Source organism: Salmo trutta, chromosome 29, assembly GCF_901001165.1.
Source record: "Salmo trutta chromosome 29, fSalTru1.1, whole genome shotgun sequence".
In the NCBI taxonomy this organism is placed as follows: Eukaryota; Metazoa; Chordata; class Actinopteri; order Salmoniformes; family Salmonidae; genus Salmo; species Salmo trutta.
In genome coordinates this window covers 12,069,438-12,085,126 of record NC_042985.1, presented here as the reverse complement: position 1 = coordinate 12,085,126, position 15,689 = coordinate 12,069,438, and the positions used below count along the sequence as shown (strand labels likewise).

The window sequence follows — 15,689 nt, the reverse complement described above, 5'->3', positions numbered from 1 at the left end:
GGTGAGTGAGTGCATGCGTGCAAGTGAGCAAATGTGTCTGTGTGTGCGTATTGGTGTGTGTGTGTCAGTCTTGGATCAAAACAGCCAATGAAACGTTGGGCTGGATGGAGAGGAGAGGGGGGTGTGAGACAGACACAGAAACCCCTCCCAAACCAGCTCTCCAACTCCCTGTCAGATCAACAATCTTTGGATGTGTCCCAAATCGCACCCTATTCCCTAGCTATGTAGTGCACTACTTTTGACCAGTGCGCTACTTTGACCAGGTCTAAAGTAGTGTACTATATAAGGAATAGGGTGTGATTTGGGACAGAACCATTCTCATTACCCCTAAATGGCTGGTATGCATCAGCTGCTGGAGTGGGTGCACACAACTACTGAAGGACCTGAAAAGAAGATTGGTCATCAAGCCTCAAAATATCTCCCAATCTGCCCTGAGTCCTGACCCTGTTTATATCCAAACATCCAATCTGCCCTGAGCCCTGACCCTGTTTATATCCAAACATCCAATCTACTCTGCGCCGTGACCCTGTTTATATCCAAACATCCAATCTGCCCTGAGTCCTGACCCTGTTTATATCCAAACATCCAATCTGCCCTGAGTCCTGACCCTGTTTATATGCAAACATCCAATCTACCCTGAGTCCTGACTCTGTTTATATCCCAACATCCAATCTACTCTGAGCCCTGACCCTGTTTATATGCAAACATCCAATCTGCCCTGAGTCCTGACCCTGTTTATATCCCAACATCCAATCTACTCTGAGCCCTGACCCTGTTTATATGCAAACATCCAATCTGCCCTGAGTCCTGACCCTGTTTATATCCCAACATCCAATCTGCCCTGAGTCCTGACCCTGTTTATATGCAAACATCCAATCTGCCCTGAGTCCTGACCCTGTTTATATCCAAACATCCAATCTACTCTGAGCCCTGACCCTGTTTATATCCAAACATCCAATCTGCCCTGAGTCCTGACCCTGTTTATATCCAAACATCCAATCTGCCCTGACCCTGTTTATTTCCAAACATCCAATCTGCCCTGACCCTGTTAATATCCAAACATCCAATCTGCCCTGAGCCCTGGCCCTGTTTATATGCAAACATCCAATCTGCCCTGAGCCCTGGCCCTGTTTATATGCAAACATCCAATCTGCCCTGAGCCTTGGCCCTGTTTATATCCAAACATCCAATCTGCCCTGAGCCCTGGCCCTGTTTATATGCAAACATCCAATCTGCCCTGAGCCCTGGCCCTGTTTATATGCAAACATCCAATCTGCCCTGAGCCTTGGCCCAGTTTATATCCAAACATCCAATCTGCCCTGACCCTGTTTATATCCAAACATCCAATCTGCCCTGACCCTGTTTATATCCAAACATCCAATCTGCCCTGACCCTGTTTATTTCCAAACATCCAATCTGCCCTGACCCTGTTTATATCCAAACATCCAATCTACCCTGAGCCCTGACCCTGTTTATATCCAAACATCCAATCTGCCCTGAGCCCTGACCCTGTTTATATCCAAACATCCAATCTGCCCTGACCCTGTTTATATGCAAACATCCAATCTGCCCTGAGCCCTGACCCTGTTTATATGCAAACATCCAATCTGCCCTGAGCCCTGACCCTGTTTATATCCAAACATCCAATCTGCCCTGAGCCCTGACCCTGTTTATATCCAAACATCCAATCTGCCCTGAGCCCTGACCCTGTTTATATGCAAACATCCAATCTGCCCTGAGCCTGACCCTGTTTATATCCAAACATCCAATCTGCCCTGAGCCCTGACCCTGTTTATATCCAAACATCCAATCTAATCTGAGCCCTGACCCTGTTTATATCCAAACATCCAATCTGCCCTGAGTCCTGACCCTGTTTATATCCAAACATCCAATCTACTCTGAGCCCTGACCTTGTTTATATGCAAACATCCAATCTACCCTGAGCCCTGATCCTGTTTATATCCAAACATCCAATCTACTCTGAGCCCTGACCCTGTTTATATCCAAACATCCAATCTGCCCTGAGCTCTGACCCTGTTTATATCCAAACATCCAATCTGCCCTGAGCCCTGACCCTGTTTATATGCAAACATCCAATCTGCCCTGAGCCCTGACCCTGTTTATATCCAAACATCCAATCTACCCTGAGCCCTGACCCTGTTTATATCCAAACATCCAATCTGCCCTGACCCTGTTTATATCCAAACATCCAATCTGCCCTGACCCTGTTTATATCCAAACATCCAATCTGCCCTGACCCTGTTTATATCCAAACATCCAATCTGCCCTGAGTCCTGACCCTGTTTATATCCAAACATCCAATCTGCCCTGAGCCCTGACCCTGTTTATATCCCAACATCCAATCTGCCCTGAGCCCTGACCCTGTTTATATCCAAACATCCAATCTACCCTGAGTCCTGACCCTGTTTATATCCAAACATCCAATCTACCCTGAGCCCTGACCCTGTTTATATCCAAACATCCAATCTGCCCTGAGCCCTGACCCTGTTTATATCCAAACATCCAATCTACTCTGAGCCCTGACCCTGTTTATATCCAAACATCCAATCTGCCCTGACCCTGTTTATATGCAAACATCCAATCTGCCCTGAGCCCTGACCCTGTTTATATCCAAACATCCAATCTGCCCTGAGCCCTGACCCTGTTTATATGCAAACATCCAATCTGCCCTGAGCCCTGACCCTGTTTATATCCAAACATCCAATCTACCCTGAGCCCTGACCCTGTTTATATCCAAACATCCAATCTACCCTGACCCTGTTTATATCCAAACATCCAATCTGCCCTGACCCTGTTTATATCCAAACATCCAATCTGCCCTGACCCTGTTTATATCCAAACATCCAATCTGCCCTGAGTCCTGACCCTGTTTATATCCAAACATCCAATCTGCCCTGAGCCCTGACCCTGTTTATATCCCAACATCCAATCTGCCCTGAGCCCTGACCCTGTTTATATCCAAACATCCAATCTACCCTGAGTCCTGACCCTGTTTATATCCAAACATCCAATCTACCCTGAGTCCTGACCCTGTTTATATCCAAACATCCAATCTACCCTGAGCCCTGACCCTGTTTATATCCCAACATCCAATCTGCCTGTTGATGAATGCTCCCTGTCCCAGGTGGCTCTGGTCATCATTTCATTTCCCATCCCAGCAACATGGTGGCTTGATTACCATCTTATTGATTATTGCAGCCACCCTACCCACACCACTCTGTTGAACTGGATGGGTGGGTCTAGGTGGGGGGAGGAGAAAAGCCTACACTGCGATTGGCTCATATATAATCATCTAAATGATACACATATTGTATCCTGCCATTGTGTTAGATAAAATACAAATAAATAATACGTAATATTCAATGAAAACATAATGATCACCTCAATAACGTAATAGTCCAGACTCCTTTTCCTGGAGTGTTTGTAGAACTATGGTCATCATAACATTGTTAGAGATGTAAGACTCTGTAGGACCTCTTTTAATAAATACAGTGGAAATGGCCTGTCGTGGGTAGTATGATGCTGATGGGGGGGATGGGCTGGACTAGTGGAAATGGCCTGTCGTGGGTAGAGTGATGCTGATGGGGGGGATGGGCTGGACTAGTGGAAATGGCCTGTCGTGGGTAGAGTGATGCTGATGGGAGGGGATGGACCAGTGGAAATGGTCTGTCGTGGGTAGAGTGATGCTGAATGGGAGGGGATGGGCTGGACTAGTGGAAATGGCCTGTCGTGGGTAGAGTGATGCTGAATGGGAGGGGATGGGCTGGACTAGTGGAAATGGCCTGTCGTGGGTAGAGTGATGCTGAATGGGGGGGGATGGGCTGGACTAGTGGAAATGGCCTGTCGTGGGTAGAGTGATGCTGAATGGGAGGGGATGGGCTGGACTAGTGGAAATGGCCTGTCGTGGGTAGAGTGATGCTGAATGGGAGGGGATGGGCTGGACTAGTGGAAATGGCCTGTCGTGGGTAGTGTGATGCTGAATGGGAGGGGATGGGCTGGACTAGTGGAAATGGCCTGTCGTGGGTAGAGTGATGCTGAATGGGAGGGGATGGGCTGGACTAGTGGAAATGGCCTGTCGTGGGTAGAGTGATGCTGAATGGGAGGGGATGGGCTGGACTAGTGGAAATGGCCTGTCGTGGGTAGTGTGATGCTGATGGGAGGAGATGGGCTGGACTAGTGGAAATGGCCTGTCGTGGGTAGAGTGATGCTGATGGGGGGGATGGGCTGGACTAGTGGAAATGGCCTGTCGTGGGTAGAGTGATGCTGATGGGGGGGATGGGCTGGACTAGTGGAAATGGCCTGTCGTGGGTAGAGTGATGCTGAATGGGAGGGGATGGGCTGGACTAGTGGAAATGGCCTGTCGTGGGTAGAGTGATGCTGAATGGGAGGGGATGGGCTGGACTAGTGGAAATGGCCTGTCGTGGGTAGAGTGATGCTGAATGGGAGGGGATGGGCTGGACTAGTGGAAATGGCCTGTCGTGGGTAGAGTGATGCTGAATGGGAGGGGATGGGCTGGACTAGTGGAAATGGCCTGTCGTGGGTAGTGTGATGCTGAATGGGAGGGGATGGGCTGGACTAGTGGAAATGGCCTGTCGTGGGTAGAGTGATGCTGAATGGGAGGGGATGGGCTGGACTAGTGGAAATGGCCTGTCGTGGGTAGAGTGATGCTGAATGGGAGGGGATGGGCTGGACTAGTGGAAATGGCCTGTCGTGGGTAGTGTGATGCTGATGGGAGGAGATGGGCTGGACTAGTGGAAATGGCCTGTCGTGGGTAGAGTGATGCTGAATGGGAGGGGATGGGCTGGACTAGTGGAAATGGCCTGTCGTGGGTAGAGTGATGCTGAATGGGAGGGGATGGGCTGGACTAGTGGAAATGGCCTGTCGTGGGTAGTGTGATGCTGAATGGGAGGGGATGGGCTGGACTAGTGGAAATGGCCTGTCGTGGGTAGAGTGATGCTGAATGGGAGGGGATGGGCTGGACTAGTGGAAATGGCCTGTCGTGGGTAGAGTGATGCTGAAGGGAGGAGATGGGCTGGACTAGTGTGAAGGGACTTTCAGCTGTGACTCAAGCAGCAGCTGCTGGGTGGGACAGCCCAGACTGAAATAGATTCACAGTGCCACAACATCCACACTTACATTTGGCATAGAGGGAGAGAGAGAGAGAGAGAGAGAGAGAGAGAGAGAGAGAGAGAGAGAGAGAGAGAGAGAGAGAGAGAGAGAGAGAGAGAGAGAGAGAGAGTGGGAAAGAGAGAGAGAGAGAACAGATAAGCATAGGCAGGAGATAGATAAAGCTAGAGAGAGAGAGAGTGTTTGTGTGTGTTCACGTGTGGGTGCCTCTGTCTCACAGTAGGAAAGGCAGTTTCGACATTGAACACTGTCTCTGTTTTGACTGGATTATGACATGACTATTCTCTGATGTAAAAATAGTCTTAAACAATGGGTTCAGGGAAATAAAAGCAATCCTACAGAGGGACAATATTAAATTATATTACTACTTGGGAATTACAATGAGTATCTCTCTATCGGTTCTTCCTGTATTTTATCAGCAGATCACCCCAGCATCGATGCAAAGAATAGTGAGGTATTACTATTACTGTAGCCTGTAACTTCATGGTAATTACAGTAAAAGTATGTTATATACAATGTAATTTGTGAGCAGTAGGACCGAATCTTCTGCTATAACCCCACCTCTCTCCCGATTGAAATTCATGCAGCGTACTAACAACACCCAGGGCTGGCTATAGGCTACAGCACCATACAACTGCATCACCTCAAATGAGTTATGGGCTAGTTCTAACCTCAGACACCTGTTAGAGCACAGATCAACCTGCCTGCCTGCCTGCCACGCCCTTTCCTCCAGACAGACATGCTGCTTCTCTCCTTTATGAATTATCTCAGCTATTCCACCCTTCTTCCTCCTCCCTCCCCTCCTTACCATCCCTCAATCCCTCCAAACATACACACTTCTGCATGCCCACACAGACAAACAGAGAGACACACACACACACACACACACACACACACACACACACACACACACACACACACACACACACACACACACACACACACACACACACACACACACACGGCAGCTGGCCAAGGTCAGTGGGCTGTCCACAGTGTGTATGTGTTTCTGAGAGGCTGAAATATTAACACCATCTCTATAAACAGTAGAGTAAAATCAGAATAGTTTTCAACTGTTGTTTTGTAATTGGATCCTATCAACTGGGATTCCATGGGGGAATTACTGTCATCTGTCTCTTCCAAGTATACAGGTCAGAGAGTTAAGGGCCTGGGTGGTGTAATATTCTTTATTTTACAATCCCAGCATAAATATGTTTAAAGATATGTGCGTTATCCAGAGCCATATACTGTAAATACAACTCTGGTGTTAACCATTAGTTAACCATTCGTTAATAATTAGTTATTGATTAGTTAACCATTAGTTAATCATTCATTAACTATGAGTTAATCATTAGTTAACATTAGTTAACCATTCGTTAATCATAAGTTAACTATTAGTTAGCCGTTAGTTAACTATTAGTTAATCATCAGTTAACCATTAGTTAACCATTCATTAATCATGAGTTAACCATTAGTTAGCCGTTAGTTAGCCATTAGTTAACTATTCGTTTTGTAATCTGAAGTCTATTAGTCTTTTCTTCCGTAGAGAGTGTCACTGACCGAAGTGAGCGTTACTCATGGAGATTCTTTAGTCAGAATAGAATATGCCATTGTTCAACTGTCCCAGGGTCTCATTTATGAAATGTTCTTAGATTTATACAACCTTTTCTGTTACAATAGTTTCTTAAAATATGAATCCGGTTTATATAATGGATACACTGATGAATAAAGTTGTGTTGTTCACAAATTAGCATTTATAAATTACACAATTTCATTACATTTTCACACAATTTCATTCACATTGTTGCTATGGATGAAGGTTTTATAAATGCGTCCCCAGGACCCTTAAGCTGCTGTTTCTGAGCTCAGATCCTATTGTCTGTCTGTATGGTCTTGTCCTTCTCTAAGGACATCTTTACTTCTGTTTCCATCAGATTTCTCTATTGACTGGGCCCAGCCCCTCTGGCTGACGTCAGAACCTGGGTAGGATTTGTGTGTGTGTGTACGTGCAGGTGTGTGTATATCCGTGTGTGTGTGTGTGCCTGCCTGCATGTGTGTATGCGTTCTTTAGCGTGTGTGTCTGTGTGTGTGCCAATGGTGCAGCACCCAGCAGAGCAACAGATCAAAGGGACCGGACCAGAGGAGATTCTCCCTGCTGATCTACGGTCCTCGGGCCTCTTCACGTGTCGACTGCAGGGGAGCAGAGGAGCAGATCAATAACCTGACTCTGAATTATTAATCAGACTTTATAATACTGAAAAGACTGATGATGTCTTTATGAGGACTGGGATTTTACCAGACTGATACGTTTTTGACAGTATGGCACTTAACAATGATTAAAAACCTAACGGCATGCTCTATAATGTCTCTGTCCCAAATGGCAACCTATTTCCTATAGTGCACTACTTAGACCAGGGGTTATTTCCATAGCCTGTATAGAGTCAATAACTTGCAGTAACGGTAATGTAGAGGTAAGTAGATTGATATGATTGTAATTGAGCACTAAATACACTGTGTGGATATGAGTGAGCTTTACATGACATTTTTTAAGTCATGTATTTGAATGAATAGCTAAGGCATGGGCTCTTTCTCAGTCCATATATCTGCAATTCCTTGCTTCCTATCTCCTTGTCTCCTTTTCAACTGTAATGGAGGAGAAAGTCCCTCAGGCCTTCTCATCCAATGCCTTTTGAGAAGGAGGCAAGACGAGAGGATGTGAGGAATCGAGGAAAGATAAATCGAAAAAAAGAGCCATGGTGATTTGAACTGTGAATAAACTAGAATATAAATCAATGTAGAGCAATGTAGCTAGCTGTAGATGCAGTGGTGGAAAAGTACCCAATAGTCATACTTGAGTAAAAGTAAAGATACCTTGATAGAAAATGACTCAAGTAAAAGTGAGTCACCCAGGAAAATATTACTTGATTAAAAGTCTAAAAGTATTTGGTTTTAAATATACTTAAGTATCAAAAGTAAATGTAATTGCTAAAATATTCTTAAGTATCAAAAGTAAATGTAATTGCTAAAATATACTTAAGTATCAAAAGTAGAAGTACAAAAATTCCTAATATTACGCAAACCAGATGGCGCCATTTTCTTGTTTTCTTTTAAATTACGGATAGCCAGGGGTACACTTCAACACTGACCACATTACAAATTAAGCATGTGTGTTTATTGAATCCGCCAGATCAGAGGCAGTAAGGATGACCAGGGATGTCCTCTTGATAAGTGTGTGAATTAGACAATGTTTTTGTCCTGCTAAGAATTAAAAACGTAATAGTACTTTTGGGTGTCAGGGGAAATGTATGTAGTAAAAAGTACATCATTGTCTTTAAGAATGTAGTGAAGTAAAAGTCAAAGTCAAAAATAAAAATAGTAAAGTACAGATACCCCAAAAAACAACTTAAGTAGTACTTTAAAGTATTTTTACTTAAGTACTTTACACCACTGTGTAGATGTTGTATAGAAAAACAAGAACTGGCCACTATTGAACAGGAATCATTCTGCGTTCTACCCGGTCAGCATTATGATCAAACATTAGAATGGAGGGAGAGGTAGAAGGAAAGAGAGAACATGGTGTTAAGAAATGAAATCTCACAGCCAGAGAAAGACAGCTTTACTGACACCGTGATACCATGTTACATAGTGAGGTTTGTCTGCGTTCCCAAAGGAGCGTGTTTGTGTGTCTGTGCGTGTCTGTGTGTGTACCTGAGTGTACGTTACGTGCGTGCATGCTTTGTGTGTGCGTGTGTGTGCGCATGCATGCATATGTGAATTCATACACAGCAGCCTCACTAAAGGCTGTGTGTGTGTGTGTGTGTGTGTGTGTGTGTGTGTGTGTGTGTGTGGTCTAATGAACTGGGGTTTAAATGTGGAGCTCAGCTCTCCTGTGTCAGCCTCCCTTCTCTGGCGGCCATCCATCCCTCATCACTTCCTGCCTGTCCCTTTCCCCTGGTTACAGTGTCCGTTATGCCTCAGACGCCCAGTCAGCACTGCAGGTGCTGTGTGTGTGTCATATTGCGTAGCATCTCAACACAAAGATGCTTCCTCACTGATTTAGTGGTCCTTATTTCCTAGATAGACAGACGGATAGACATAGAGACAGACAGGCAGAAACAGACAGACAGAGAGATAAACTGACAGACAGACGGACTGACAGAAAGAGAGACAGACACAGACGAACAGACAGACATACAGACGAACAGACAGACGGACAGACGAACAGACAGATGAACAGACAGAGAGACAGATAGAGAGACAGACAGACAGACAGACGAACAGACAGATGGACAGACAGAGAGACAGATGGACAGACGGAGAGACAGACAGACAGACAGACAGACAGACAGACAGACAGACAGACAGACAGACAGACAGACAGACAGACAGACAGACAGACAGACAGACAGACAGACAGACAGACAGACAGATGGGCAGTCATACGAACAGACAGAGAGATAGACGAACAGACAGAGAGGCAGACGGACAGACAGAGACAGACAGTCAATCTCTCAATCCCTCAATATGCAATCAGTTAGTGGATAACATAGGGAAGGAGTTCCAGACATGTCGTCTCCAACAGCATTTAGCCACTGAGCTCCACTGCCACTATTGGCTCCAGTTCCCCTGAGAGCTCCTCCAGAACTGTGAGGATGGAGACAGCCCGGCTTTGTGTTTACGCCATCAGTCTGTACTGTAGCACTGTTGAGCCTTAATTCATTGAGCGGTGTGGGGGTGACAGCTGTGTGTGTGAAGACCGTCCCTGCCTATCCTGGCCCTCCCTCCTCTCCCACCTGCCTCCCTCTCCCCTCCTCCCCCCCTTGCCTACCCTCTTCTCCCCATCTTCTCCCCCTGCCTCCCGTCCTCTCCCTTCTTCTCCCCCCTGCATCCCCCTATATCCTCCTCCTCTCCCCACTTGCCTCACCTCCTCTCACCTCCTCTCCCCTCTGCCTCACCTCCTCTCCCCTACTCTCCCCTCTGCCTCCCCTCCTCTCCCCTCTGCAGAGCCATATGGGCCCTGGTCAAAAGTAGTGCACAACATAGGGAATAGGGTTCCATTTGGGACACACCAGTCAGTCCATGGTATAGGAAGTAATACAGTAGACTGATATTCCCACAGAGACATCACTCAATAATGAGCAGACGATGACAGATAGGCTGATTACATATGTGAATGTGCTGGTGTCCGTTTCATCATGACGTTATGCTGTCCGTCAATTTGTAACATATTGCAGTGAGGAAGTAAAGTGAATCTAAACAATTTGAAATGAGGGGGTATTGGAACACTCCTAGACGTTGCAAGCCGAAGTAGAAAGAATTACAACAAATGGTGGGTAAGAGGAGACAAGGAACTATGTCCCCTTAATCATATTTGGCCACTTCCTTGCTGGTTGCATCTCAAAGACACCGGCCGAGGTTTGACATAATAAAATGAATGAACTCAATAAGGAATGAATCAAATGATGATGTGATGTGGGTTTTTGTTTAATGCCTGGCTGTCTCACTAGCCAACAGAGTCCATCACCAGCATGACCTCTACTGTCACACTGAAGCAGATCATTACACTCCCTCTCCATCTCCTCACAGAGACACCACTGATCTCTCTCTCCCTCTCCATCTCCTCACAGAGACACCACTGATCTCTCTCTCTCTCTCCATCTCCTCACAGAGACATCACTGATCTCTCTCTCTCTCTCTCTCTCTCTCTCTCTCTCTCTCTCTCTCTCTCTCTCTCTCTGTGTGTGTGGCTGATTTCAAATCAAATTGTATTAGTCACATGTGCAGAATACAACAGGTGTAGTAGACCTTACAGTGAAACGCTTACTTACGAGCCCCTAACCAACAATGCAGTTTAAAAAAATCTGAATAAGAAATAAGATTAACAAGGGTTCCATTTGGGACACAGTCAGTCAGTTATGGTAAAGAGGTTAATACAGTAGACTGATATTAACCCCCTTTACAGTAGACTGTATTATCCCCTTTACAGTAGACTGTATTATCCCCTTTACAGTAGACTGTATTATCCCCTTTACAGTAGACTGTATTATCCCCTTTACAGTAGAATGATATTAACCCCTTTACAATAGACTGTGTTATCCCCTTTACAGTAGACTGATATTAACCCTCTTTACAGTAGACTGATATTAACCTCTTTACAGTAGACTGTATTAACTCCTTTACAGTAGACTGATATTAACCTCTTTACAGTAGACTGATATTAATCTCTTTACAGTAGACTGATATTAACCTCTTTACAGTAGACTGATATTAACCTCTTTACAGTAGACTGATATTAACCCCCTTTACAGTAGACTGATATTAACCCCCTTTACAGTAGACTGATATTAACCCCTTTACAGTAGACTGATATTAACCCCCTTTACAGTAGACTGATATTAACCCTCTTTATAGCAGACTGATATTAACCCTCTTTACAGTAGACTGTATTATCCCCTTTACAGTAGACTGATATTAACCCCCTTTACAGTAGACTGATATTAACCCCTTTACAGTAGACTGTATTATCCCCTTTACAGTAGACTGATATTAACCCCCTTTATAGTAGACTGATATTAACCCTCTTTACAGTAGACTGATATTAACCCCTTTACAGTAGACTGATATGAATCTCCTTTACAGTAGACTGATATTAACCCCTTTATAGTAGAATGATATTAACCTCTTTACAGTAGACTGATATTAACCCCCTTTACAGTAGACTGATATTAACCCCCTTTACAGTAGACTGATATTAACCCCCTTTACAGTAGACTGATATTAACCTCTTTACAGTAGACTGATATTAACCTCTTTACAGTAGACTGATATTAACCCCTTTACAGTAGACTGTATTATCCCCTTTACAGTAGACTGATATTAACCCTCTTTACAGTAGACTGATATTAACCCCTTTACAGTAGACTGATATTAATCTCCTTTACAGTAGACTGATATTAACCCCTTTACAGTAGAATGATATTAACCTCTTTACAGTAGACTGATATTAACCCCCTTTACAGTAGACTGATATTAACCCCCTTTACAGTAGACTGATATTAAACCCCTTTACAGTAGACTGATATTAACCTCTTTACAGTAGACTGATATTAACCTCTTTACAGTAGACTGATATTAACCCCTTTACAGTAGACTGATATTAACCTCTTTACAGTAGACTGATATTAACCCTCTTTACAGTAGACTGATATTAACCTCTTTACAGTAGACTGATATTAACCCCTTTACAGTAGACTGTATTAACTCCTTTACAGTAGACTGATATTAACCCCCTTTACAGTAGACTGTATTAACTCCTTTACAGTAGACTGATATTAACCCCCTTTACAGTAGACTGATATGAACCCCTTTACAGTAGACTGTATTAACCCCTTTACAGTAGACTGATATTAACCCCCTTTACAGTAGACTGATATTAACCCCCTTTACAGTAGACTGATATTAACCCCTTTACAGTAGACTGATATGAATCTCCTTTACAGTAGACTGATATTAACCCCCTTTACAATAGACTGATATTAACCCCTTTACAGTAGACTGATATTAACCCCTTTACAGTAGACGGATATTAACCCCCTTTACAGTCGACTGATATTAACCCCCTTTACAGTAGACTGATATTAACCCCTTTACAGTAGACTGATATGAATCTCCTTTACAGTAGACTGATATTAACCCCTTTACAGTAGACTGATTTTAACCCCCTTTACAGTAGACTGATATTAACCCCCTTTACAGTAGACTGATATTAACCCCCTTTACAGTAGACTGATATTAACCTCTTTACAGTAGACTGATATTAACCCCCTTTACAGTAGACTGATATTAACCCCCTTTACAGTAGACTGATATTAATCTCTTTACAGTAGACTGATATTAACCCCCTTTACAGTAGACTGATATTAACCCCCTTTACAGTAGACTGATATTAACCCCCTTTACAGTAGACTGATATTAACCTCCTTTACAGTAGACTGATATTAACAACTTTCAGGGAAGTCAGGAACCAATACACACAGTCAGTTAGGAAAGCAAAGACTATCTTTTTCAAACGGAAAATTGCATCCTGCAGCACTAATTACAAAATGTTTTGGGACACTAAAGTCCATGGAGAATAAGAGCACCTCCTCCCAGCTGCCCACTGCACTGAGACTAGGAAACACTGTCACCACTGATAAATCCACGATAATCCAGAATTTCAATAAGCATTTCTCTACGGCTGGCCATGCTTTCCACCTGGCTACCCCAACCCCGGCCAACAGTTCTGTACCCCCAGCAACAACTGGCCCAAGCCCCCCCCCCCCCCCCCCCGCGCTTCTCCTTTCACCCAAATCCAGACAGCTGATGTTCTGTAAGAGCTGCAAAATCTGGATCCCTACAAATCAACTGGGCTAGACAATCTTGAGCCTCTCTTCCTAAAATTATCTGCCAACATTGATGCAACCCCTATTACTAGTCTGTTCAACCTTTCTTTCGTATCATCTGAGATTCCTAAAGATTGGAAAGCGGCCGCGGTCATCCCCCTCTTCAAAGGGGGTGACACTCTAGACCCAAACTGTTACAGACCTATATCCATCCTGCCCTGTCTTTCTAAAGTCTTCGAAAGCCAAGTCAACAAATAGATCACCAACCATTTCGAATCCCACCGCTCCTTCTTCGCTATGCAATCTGGTTTCAGAGCTGGTCATGGGTGCACCTCAGCCACGCTCAAGGTCCTAAACGATATCCTAACCACTATCGATAAAAGACAGTACTGTGCAGCCGACTTCATCGATCTGGCCAAGGCTTTTGACTCTGTCAATCACCGTATTCTTATCGGCAGACTCAACAGCTTTGGTTTCTCAAATGACTGCCTCGCCTGGTTCACCAACTACTTCTCAGATAGAGTTAAGTGTGTCAAATAGGAGGGCCTGTTGTCCGGACCTCTGGCAGTCTCTATGGGGGTGCGACAGGGTTCAATTCTCGGGCCGACTCTTTTCTCTGTATATATCAATGATGTTGCTCTTGCTGCGGGTGATTCTCTGATCCACCTCTACGCAGACGACACCCTTCTGTATACATCTGGCTCTTCTTTGGACATTGTGTTGACAAACCTCCAAACGAGCTTCAATGCCATACAACAATCCTTCCGTGGCCTCCAACTGCTCTTAAATGATAATCAAACTAAATGCATGCTCTTCAACCGATCGCTGCCTGCACCTGCCCGCCCGTCCAGCATCACTAATCTGGACGGTTCTGACTTAGAATATGTGGACAACTATAAATAACTTGGTGTCTGGCAAGACTGTAAACTCTCCTTCCAGACTCACATTAAGCATCTCCAATCCAAAATTAAATCTAGAATTGGCTTCCTATTTCGCAACAAAGCCACCTTCACTCATGCCGCAAACATACCCTCGTAAAACTGACTATCCTACTGATCCTTGACTTCGGCGATGTCATTTACAAAATAGCAAATTTGATGCAGTCTATCACAGTGCTGTTTTGTCACCAAAGCCCCATATACTACCAACCACTGCGACCTGTATGCTCTCGTTGGCTGGTCCTCGCTACATACTCGTCGCCAAACCCACTGGCTCCAGGTCATCTATAAGTCTTTGCTAGGTAAAGCTCCACCTTATCTCAGCTCACTGGTCACAGAGCAACACCCACCTGTAGCACGCGCTTCAGCATGTATATTTCACTGGTCATCCCCAAAGGCAACATCACCTTTGGCTGCCTTTCCTTCCAGTTCTCTGCTGCCAATGACTGGAACGAATTGCAAAAATCACTGAAGTTGGAGACTTATATTTCCCTCACTAACTTTAAGCGTCAGCTGTCAGAGCAGTTTACCGATCGCAACAGCTGTATACAGCCCATCTGTAAATAGCCCATCCAACCAACTACCTACCTCATCCCCATTTGTTTTTGTTTGCTGCTCTTTTGCACACCAGTATTTCTACTTGCACATCCTCATCTGCACATCTATCACTCCAGTGTAAATTGCTAAATTGTAATTACTTTGCCACTATTGGCCTATTTATTGCCTTACCTCCTTACTTCATTTGCACACACTGTGTATAGATTTTCTATTGTGTTATTGACTGTACGTTTGTTTATCCCATGTGTAACTCTGTGTTGTTTTTGTCGCACTGCTTTGCTTTATCTTGGCCAGGTCACAGTTGTAAATGATAACTTGTTCTCAACTGGCCTACCTGGTTAAATAAAGGTGAAATAAAAAGTAAATAAAAAAATGGTACCAGTGTGGAAGCATAGATGTACTGTCATGGCCATCGTAAGGATTGGACCAAAATGCAGCGGGTACGTGAATGCTCATATTTACTTTATTGAGAACACGACACAAAACAAGAAAACGAAAAAAAACGAACAACAGTTCTGCAGGCTAACCATAGCAGTGCAAAAATAACTTCCCACAAAAGACATGTGGAAAAAGGGTTACCTAAGTATGGCTACCTAAGTATGGCTCCCAATCAGCAACAACGATGTACAGCTGTTCCTGATTGAGAGCCATACCAGGCCAACAC

General features: G+C 44.4%; 1 protein-coding gene across 1 annotated transcript in view; it reads right to left on the bottom strand.

Moving 5' to 3' along the window:
* LOC115166930 (microtubule-associated protein 1B-like) overlaps positions 1-15,689 on the bottom strand; it is a 66,704-nt gene that overhangs the window by 33,725 nt on the left and 17,290 nt on the right. The window lies entirely within an intron of this gene.